Genomic DNA, 11043 nt, shown 5'->3' on the forward strand with positions numbered 1-11043 from the left:
TAATAAAAACAATACAAAATGCAAAAGATATTACATCTAAATCTCAACTTGGCAGATATGAACCTATGTAATTAGTCGATTCTATAAATATAATATATGAAATGCTGCTACTAATGAAAGCAATTTTCATAATGCATTTTAGAGTACAACATGATAATGTACTAATGAGAGACCGTGTTGTTTTTCTATATACATGTAGTTGAAAAACAAAAAAAGCAATATGCCTAATGTTAAAGTGAATTGGTCTATAATACAATAAATAAATACGTTCATAGTATTTAGTAACATACATAATAACAAACCATATGGATACTGTTAGTAAGTTTGAGGTCCGATATGACATGTATTTATGTAACAGATAAAATGTTAGGGAAACAAAATATATTAGATATTCATCATATAAAATAAATGTTCATACAAAATCGCTTAAAATTTTATCAACATTTCTTTTTCAAACAATATTTCATAATAATATCAAAGAGATATTGTTTTAACAATATTTAAATTACTTACTGAAAATGTGTCAATTGTAGACCAATCCACTTAAAATTTCTGAACACTTACAATATTAGGCTTTTATTTATTCCAAATATCCAGTTAAGAATATTTTCTCATAGTTAAAAGGGTCGATGAGTAATAGACGTGTCGGTCTTGATATTTGTCCACATAAGTGGTTTTCCATAGATAATTCTGACATCGAAAACGCTTGTTTTTTACTCTTTCCAGCAAAGATATTTATTCGACCAAACTTGATGAATTTTTGTTGCACAGCTGAAGATACAATTTAAATCAATAAAATTCGTTGTTTCTGACTAATTGTGAAAATTGTTTGATATACATGTATATCTTTGAAAGGAAGGAACCAAGTCATGAACAGAAACTTTGTATAGGAAAGTCATACGAAAAATCGGACAGAAGCAGCATTTGGTTCACGTTGTAACAACAAAAAGCGGTTTATTAAGATTGCTTGATATAACCAAAAGTCAGTTAAATGAATTGGAATGCAGCGTTCAGAAATTAAACCTTAAAATAACAGCTTGGCTTACTTTTACAATGCAATCAAAAGCAGTAATGAACCTCTTTCTTTGTGTGTCTAAAACAATTAAAGTCCTTCTCAAGGTTGTAACGTTTTGCAGCGTTACTGCGTCATCTCCTACAATTAAAGGATGGAACACTTGTAATTAACTACCTCTAATGAATACGGAAATAACAGTAGGAAAATACATGATTTTTTATTTTCTCATTTCCGCAAAGATTGTTTTGTTATTTTTCTATTGTTGTTGCTGCTGTTGTTGCTATCCTCGTCCTCGTTGTTGTTGATGTTGGTGATGATTGTGGTCTGGCCACACGTTAATTCTTTGTTATTGTTTATTTATTTCTATTTATCATCATCATCATCATCATTATTATTATTATTATTATCATCATCATCATCATCATCATCATCATCAGCATCATCATCATTATTATTATTATTATTATTATTATTATTATTATTATTATTATTATTATTATTATTATTATTATTATTATTATTATTATTAATGATTATCCATATCTCTCTTCTGTGATTCTGTAAAAAGAGAATTTAATTTTTCAAATATTAAATCAAAAGAATCTTCATTTATTCAGCAATAACATAAATCATATAAAATACATGTACATCGAAGCAGTAAAAGCATGAAGAGTAGTGTTTGTGGTTCTATTTATATAATATGTGTATGTTATACAATTTAAGTTCATTTAGAATACATGTGTGTTCAATTTATATTTTATGTGTATTTTATTGAAACAATGTAATTTCATTTCTAATATATTATATCTATACCCTATTTTTTATTCATTTGAGAACAAAATGAGCCATTACACGACAAAACCAACATAATGCGTTTGCGACCATCATGCATCCGCGCAGTCTGATCAGGATCCATGCTGTTCGCTATCAATTTCTTTACTTGTAATAGGGTTGGTAAGCGAACAGCATGGATCCTGATCAGACTGCGCGGATGCGCAGGTTGGTCTGAATCCATGCTGGTCGCAAACGCATTATGTTGGTTTTGTCGTGACGTGGCTCATTTATTATTCATAAAACAGTCTAGCTTTATTCATTACATGGACAATCGATGTTCTTCAGCAAATGGCTGTAAGTAGATGTAAAGTCACCGACGTTCTGAAACCATATGGTCACATGTTTCTATTCGTTTTTCAATCCAGTTGTCTTCCAGTGGTCCTTTGTATGGCCGGATGTTGTCGCGTGGATGTTGCTCTTTCCTGGTCCTTACTCTCAAGTTTAAGTTGTTGGTCAATTGAACAACTAAGTAGATTTTAGAAAAAAAAATATGCGAAACACCTAACTGACCAAAAAGGCTTTCATTCAAAGTTATGAAGCTTTGTAACACCGCACTTTGGGGTCAGACGCATTTGGTGTCAAAGTTTAACACCAAAGTGCGTTACACATATGCATTTTTAACATGAGTTAGACGACCGCACTTTGGGGCCATAAGATTATAGACATTTTAAGATGATATCTTGCAGTAAATGACAATTGTGAACTAAAAATAAGGAAATGTATTTAGTCGGCTAACAATAGCAGTCGATAGATTATTCAAATTTGTAATTTCTTAGGGTTGCAATTTGCAATTTACAATGCATTATAATTAATAGTGTTTTATACTCAACTATTTCTCTCATAGGATTGTATCCTGTCAGTATTAATATGTATGATGCGTTTTCAGTGTAATAATATATTAGATAACATATCGTTTAAGTGTTACTCATGAACTAGCGTCATGGTCAAATAATTGTAGAGATTGCATGTCACACATATTTCTATCTCATAAGAAACCAGGTCCTTTCACGAGACCCATTAAAATCTGGATTTACCCTATTTCTAGTTATATGAAAGGAAGGTAACATGTATGAATTAGTTAGCTATACGTGTAGTTCTTTCTATGTTGAATATTGTAGATTAAAAAAAATCAGGCTGGGTCAATCTGCCATCAGTGGGGGGAATAAAACATTTATGATGGCTTCAAAGATGGATGCCATATTATAAGAATTTAATAATCATACTCAACAAGATCATATTTAGATAAAATACATATTCAATTATGGCAGGAATAATTTTCAAACACGTTTATTGTAATTTTAGGAAAATACGAAAGTCATCTCGTCTCATTGCTAAATGGCAGCAGTTTTGGTGAAACAGATACGTTGTTTTGCAACACCTGAAAGGTTACCTAAAATAACCAGTTTTTGTATACATTGCTTGCACTGTATACAGAGTTATAATCTATATCTCCGCAGGCGTTACAGGTTTAGCCTTTACCGAACAACATCCACGTCCGGATAAAAACCGCTATAGAAACTAGTTCTTCATTATGCAGTATTGTTACATTCCGCCTACACATCATTTAAATATTGTTTGCAAAGTTGTTTTAATGCTTAAAATTTCCAAATCGTTCATTTATACGAAATAATAGACACTACATTCCTTTTAAGAAAACAAAAAATAACAGTTCATTGATAAAATCGTAGTATATACCTACGCGTTAAACTTCGCATATACGCATGCGCTTGCTAGCATAAATGAATACAACGGCCTATTTACTAATGATTTATCAAACATTTATAGTAGATAAAGTTCTATCTGTGAAATATTGTTCAATTACATTAAGATGAGACTTTAATGAAGTTTGGAGTAACAGGCATCACTGGTCTGAAGTGGTGCGACCGGTACATTGTTGATTTTTTTTATTTGTTTCGTGTGCAGGTGTTTGCAAAAAGTAATAAATAGAAAATATTTCCTGGAATAACACTTCCGCTGTAAAAATAAAATTTATATAAATATGTATTCTCATTATGATAATATAAAACAGAGACATTCTAAACAGAGATTGTTCTTCGTATTCAAGAAGCATGTTCTGGTAATTTCGAAGAGTATCTCTGTAATATGTTTGTATGACAAAACATTGCCGAACCTGGAACCCACGACCTTCTTAAGTCCCAGTTGAACGCGGAATATTCTATATGTATTATACTACCGACCAAAGGAATTTTCAATAGAAGGGAAACGGAAGCGGACATCTATTTGCATATATAATTATATTGTTTTAAACACCAAATAATCACGTTTCTCTTATCTCAAAATAAGAAAAGGGTTGTGCTTAATTGAGAAGTGCGTTATATCAAGTTAAACCCTCAAAATAGATATTAATGGTTTCGGGCCTACCGCACTGCGTTGCAATCGAATCCACCGCCGTCTGCGTTGTATTTATTTTTTGTCAATTCTTTTATGAAAAAGGCAATATCAATTTCCAAAAGTTCCAAAAATATAGTTGTTTTTTGCAAGTATCATACATACAATGTCATGCCGGTGTATTATAGGGTCCTTTTGCATACATGTGTACGTGTTTTCACCAAAATGAGGCAACAGTGGCGTCCCCTCGTCAGAACAATACAGAAGTGTTTGCATAAATGGCAATTAATTGCACTGTATGTGGTTAATACGTTGTAAGAGTGCGCATGTGGGCTCCCGTCTCACTAAGTATTTCAGAGAAACATTAAAACTCGCCGACAACAGCAAACGGCCATTTTTCATCAACCGCTTCTGCGACGAGCGCTTCTGCGTAAGATTTGGCCAGTGTGATCTATTTTGTACACAATTAACTGCCATTTTTGTTGTGTTGTTTTTTGTTTCTAAGCTCGGTTTATAAAAGGACGAACCGCTATCCATATATATATATATATATATTCAAATATGGAGAGGATTCTTCACTTAATGATAGTAAAACAAGTTAAATAAAATGTCTATGGAGTTCACAAGATTTTTTTGTAGGTTTGTGCTTCAGGTGTGTCGAATGGTAGCAAGTTTCCAGGTTCATGTATCAGATCATCTAAAGTAAATGACTTTGGTGGGAACTTTGTTGCACCAGGCTAGAAAAAAACAACAAAAAACATTGTAAAATTATAATAATTATTACAGACTTCAAGATAATTTTCATGCAAAAGCTGGTATAAAATACCACATGTGTGTTGTTGAGACTTCTAAAAGAGCTGCCCTTTAAATTCATTTAAGACAATTTTCATTCTAATTTTGGTGAAAATATAACTTTTAATATTAAGACTGTATGAGCATAGTTTTTTATCTACATTTAAATACACTATTTACTATAATAAATGTATACATGTGTATAATAATTTATCCAGCTTCATGTGTTGCTTTTGTAAAATAAAAATATTGAGCCACATCTGTAAACAAAAACGTTTTCTCTTTTCCATTTTTGATCTATGATCATCAATCCAATACTGGTATTAAGAATTCATTTCAACACCACTTATTTTCAAAAACCAATGTTAATTGTGACTGTTTCTTAGGTAATACTGGAAATATCTCAAAAGTAGAACTGCTGCATTTGGAGACTGGGTCAAAGGTTATAAATTAACAAGAAGCGCCGCAATGCGACGAAAACCAGGTTTTCAACGACCAAGTTTTGATGTGACAGCAATCAATAGGTCAAAGTGCACTGAAGTTATTGAGTAGATACTGAATATTCTATTGTAAGCAAATTACCTTGACCTTGCTCCCAGATATCTAAGTGGCAATCCAAAGCTGCCACTCAGCAAGTTGGTGACAAAAGGTCAAAGCAAACTAAAGTTATAACATGAAAACTAAATGCATTAACCTTGATCACAGACACCTGGGTAGCAATCCCAAGCTGCCTCTTGATATAAGCTACCCATTCATCAAGTTTGGCGTCAATAGGCCAAAGCAAACTCAAGTTATTGAGCAGAAACTGAATTTCTATTTTAAGTAACAGTGACCTTGACCTAGATCACAGACACCTGGGTAGCAATCCCAAGCTGCCTCTTGATATAAGCTATCCATAGTCAATACGCCAAAGCAAACTCAAGTTATTGAGCGGAAACTGAATTTCTATTTTTAGTAACAGTGACATTGACCTTGATCACAGACACCTGGGTAGCAATCCCAAGCTGCTTCTTGATATAAGCTATCCATACACCAAGTTTGGTGTCAAAAGGCCAAAGCAAACTCAAGTTATTGAGCGGAAACTGAATTTCTATTTTTAGTAACAGTGACCTTGACCTAGATCACAGACACCTGGGTAGCAATGCCAAGCTGCCTCTTGATATAAGCTATCCATACACCAAGTTTGGTGTGAATAGGCCAAAGCAAACTCTAGTTATTGAGCAGAAACTGAATTTCTATTTTTAGTAACAGTGACCTTGACCTTTGATCACAGACTGCTGGGTAGCAACCCCAAGCTGCCTCTTGATATAAGCTATCCATACACCAAGTTTGGTGTGAATAGGCCAAAGCAAACTCAAGTTATTGAGCGGAAACTGAATTTCTATTTTTAGTAACAGTGACCTTGACCTTGATCACAGACCCCTGGGTAGCAATCCCAAGCTGCCTCTTGATATTACCTATCCATACACCAAGTTTGGTGTCAATAGGCCAAAGCAAACTCAAGTTATTGAGCGGAAACTGAATTTCTATTTTTAGTAACAGTGACCTTGACCTTGATCACAGACACCTGGGTAGCAATCCCAAGCTGCCTCTTGATATAAGCTACCTACACACCAAGTTTGGTGTCAATAGGCCAAAGCAAACTAAAGTTATTGAGCGGAAACCAAAAGTTGACGCCCGCCCGTCCGCCCACCCGCCCGCCCGCCGACTCCGACATAACAATAACCCGGTTTTCGTTGAAAACCTGGTTAAAAACTAGATACCAGTCTACAAAAAAGCTAGACTTTGATTGGTTGATTTTTATGTATAGATAATCAAACTGGCCAATGGTAGCCGTTTTTATTTCATAACCTTAGATCCTGTTCTCTAAGCTTGCCCTTGTTCCAAATAATAGACTTATTCAAAGATTTTGCATGACAAAAGGTATGCATGCTTCATTTGAAGGTGTTTAAAGGTACCAACCTATGCAAAGAGAAAGGAAATAACAAACCTAGAAGTTAGAAATAAAAATAATAAAGAACATTATATTAGACTCATTCAAATGTTTGAGAATTTCAGAATCTGAGATATTTTATGACAAAGTGAACTTCTTTACAATAGATATTCTGACAAAGTTCTTTATTCTAACTGGCAGTATATTATGCTTATACATGGAAGAACTAGGAGTTTTTAATATTTAGTACATGTAGTTGAAACATACATACACATGGAATTAATATTATTTGTAACTGACATTTAAATTGAGTTTATTAATTTTGGTAGTTAATTTACTGATGAATACATTTACACTGATACTATTTTAATACTTTTACATAATGTTAATAGTCTCCCATACAGGACTATTTACAAACAATCAAATCTAAGGGTATAAATAATATGAATATCACAAACATAAATTATTTCTTGTTTTACATTAAGTGTTAATGTACGTTTTTGTAGTCTAGTCATATGGCGAGCCATGACTGATGATAAGTTACCAGGTGTGTTTCTGCACACCATTTTAGTCGACTGTGATAATAAATTATCTTTGCTGCAAACTCTCCAAGACAAGTAGAAACGTTGGTCATCTGTCCAATTTAGCTAGTTAGGTTCATAACAATTAAAGAACTTTCTTAGCTGCAAAATCTCCAAGTCAAGTAGAAACATTGGTCATCAGTCAATTTTGGCTAGTTTGATTCTTAAAATGTAAGAACTTTCGCAGTTGCAAAAGTCTCCAAGTCGAGTAGAAACATAGGTCATTCGTGAATTTTGCTAGTTTGGTTCATAACATGTAGGAAATTTCGTAGTTGCAAAAGTCTCCAAGTCGAGTAGAAACATAGGTCATCTGTCAATTTTGCTAGTTTACCCCTATTGTTTTTGAGGTTAGTAGGTTAAAATCAACATGGCCTTGATGACAAAAATGGATTTTATTATCAAGCAATGTATACTTCAGCGCTTTCAGTGCTTTGATTATAAGTTTTTATTGACTCAGAATATAAACTCTTGCTGTAAATTAACGTTTACATTAGAATTCACTCCTATCATTAAGTCTAAGGACGGCATCCATAATGGCCAGAAAGTAAAAAAAAAATAAGTCGTTGCAGACATTTTAAAGCACATTTAAGAAAAGTTTAAATTTACTTATAGTTTCATAAGATAACATGACTGGTACCTGACAAACGTAAAAATCATTAGGATTTACCAGATGGAAACCAAAATTTACTTAAATGCATTCACCGAGTCATCACAGTCATAATCATGTAAAAGTAATAAATTGTTTTACAAACTATTTTTTCTAAAATGTTAATCATTTTTCGACATTGTATACATTTTCATTAGTCATGTCATGTGGTCTATATATTTAGGAATATCGAAAATTTTGAAAATTAAGTGCAGCTGTAGCCGTCATGCAATATTTATCATGATAAATTTTATTTCTAGTTTACCCTTTAAAAGTTATTTAAACAGAAAATAAAATTTCACTGGACTGATTTGAACCGCATTTTATTACATCCCCATCATTTTCAAAATGGGATTCAATATGAATCGAAAATAAGTCAGTACTCAGTATCTTAGCAGAACTCAGTTGACACCTTCAGAACTTTGGAAACCAAAGTGCGTTGATATGTAGCATATTAACGTATTTTGGGGTCAATTTCTCGATTTTGACCCCAAAGTGCGTTTCACCCCAAAGTGCGCTGTGAAGTTTACCGCACATTAAAGTCGGACCCCAAAGTGCGTTTTACCCCAAAGTGCGGGTTTACAAAGCCTTATTTAATGAAATATTTTCTTAAAAAATAAAAATGGCAAAATTATATTGTCTGCATAATATTATGGCCGATTCTCGAAAGAGTTATAATATATAATGTTTCTGTTGAACAATGCTCGTAAACAAAATAAAATTTCGATGGTTTACCTAGTACTTGATAATAGCAGTGAGTGAGTTATCAAGGTAACTAAAATAAAGTAAGAAATCAACAAAATCTAACGTATTTTTCAAATTATTTCAAAATGTTTAAAGAGCACTCAGTATCAATTACTCCTGTCTGCACTTTGATTAAAACAAAAGCACCGCACCAGACAGGTATTTTACCTTGAACCGTTGGTACTCATGTTATCTTAAATAGCTTCTTTAATAAGCTTTCACAGGTAAATATTTCCACATTAACCACTTACAATTTTAGACACTACTTGCCAATCCTTTGCCATGTTTCCTCTTATTTCATAATGTATATCTTAGTATTTAATCTTCCACTAGAGACTATTATCAAAGAATATAACATTACAAGTATAGTTACGATAGGATATCAATACACTTGTAAACCTGATAGAAAACAATTTATATTTCAACCAATAACACAACATTTTCGGATACATAAGAAGGATAGTTTTTCTATAGATACAGTATTTATTTTCATCGAGTGGCATGAAAATAAATAGTTCACGAGTGGCGGTAGCCAAAAGTGAAATATGATAATGATGAAAGTAAATCCTGTATATATAGAAAAGAACTTGAATTTTCTGTTTATTATAATTTTACATTTTCTCTTTTTGACCTTACAATTCTTAAGAATTATCCTTTCATTTTGTTTATAGGCTGATTTAAGAAGAAAATACTCCGGCAAGTTACCAGTGAAAATACGGAAAATATGTTTCACTGCAGTGAAATATTAATTTTTACATTGAAAATACGAAAAATAAAAATACGCATTTTATTTCATCAATATTTCTCAATATTTCATTTATAAGTATATAATAATTTGATATATTTTTATAGCATCGTTTTACGTATGAATCTGACAGAAAGTACATCAATACTTCTGCATTGAATGGTTCTTGTATGAAATTACTTTACGGATGATTTTAATATATAACATTATGTCAGCGATTATTTGCTCATTTGCAGTACATTTTAATTTGTAAACAAAGCCCATAGCGTCAATGCAAGTTATTGGTGGTATACATGATTTAAATCTAATTCCCTTGACACCAGTTCCTAGGTCGTAGACAAGTTCATCCTACGCGAAAGTTATATTTTGTACATATATTTTATGATGATATTAAATTAGTGTGGTCCGAATCAACATCTTAATTGAAATTTTCAGCCGATTTTAACTCTACTATCAAAATTTTCGTTTGTAATAAAGATGGAAGCGTAAACCATGTGTAAATTTTGACATATTCCGCGAAAATAACGTAACCGGATATAGAATTTATTGCACGTCGGGATTGATACATTGTATTGGTTAGTTTAACCAGCGGTTAATTTTAACCATTTTGGTTTGTTAACCTTTTGGTTATCCCAATATATACAAGTGACTAACTAAAGTCATTTTAAGGTTGAATTTGAACTTGGGCTTCTTTGTCTTATGACCGCTTACTTGAAATAGTGAGCCTTGCAAATGAACAACAAAACAAAATATTATTGATATTGTAAATGCAACATCATTGAGATAAAAACAAACAACAAAGTTCAGAAACATCGTAATTTTATTGATATTAACAACATTAAAAAAAGAAAAACTTTTATCACATGATATCATGTTTTCACCTTAAGATTGTACACTACAAAATATTTGGAATTCAGATATACTGTTGGTTTCATTTATTATAACATTAATTAATTCCAAATTAAATTTTGAATACCTGTAGCTTGTAGACAAACAGCATGTTGAACAAAATTAAACTTAGAAAACACACAGAAATGTGCGAAAAATATAACTGCTTTAACTTTGAAAAAACAATATCAGCAATGAGTTACTTTCTGTAACATACGAGTAAAAGAAGAATAAAGCTAGTATGTATTTTACTTTTCTAAAAACAACATCACCTGATGCTTTATTTAAAAACAATTTGAAAAAATATGAAACGCCAATCAAAGCTCATAAATTATCAAAGATACTACAGATCTAGATATGGTGTTTCAATGAACTAGCCTACTGTAATTCAATTACAAACATCTGGATATGGTGTTTCAATGAACTACTGTAATTCAATTACAAACACTACTTATATATAGAGCGGCGTACAATTGAATAAAATGATACTGGACTTTACAGAGACATATGGAGGGG

This window comes from Ruditapes philippinarum, unplaced genomic scaffold (assembly GCF_026571515.1).
Source record: "Ruditapes philippinarum isolate M1 unplaced genomic scaffold, ASM2657151v2 ctg3384_1_1_1_1, whole genome shotgun sequence".
Lineage (NCBI taxonomy): Eukaryota > Metazoa > Mollusca > Bivalvia > Venerida > Veneridae > Ruditapes > Ruditapes philippinarum.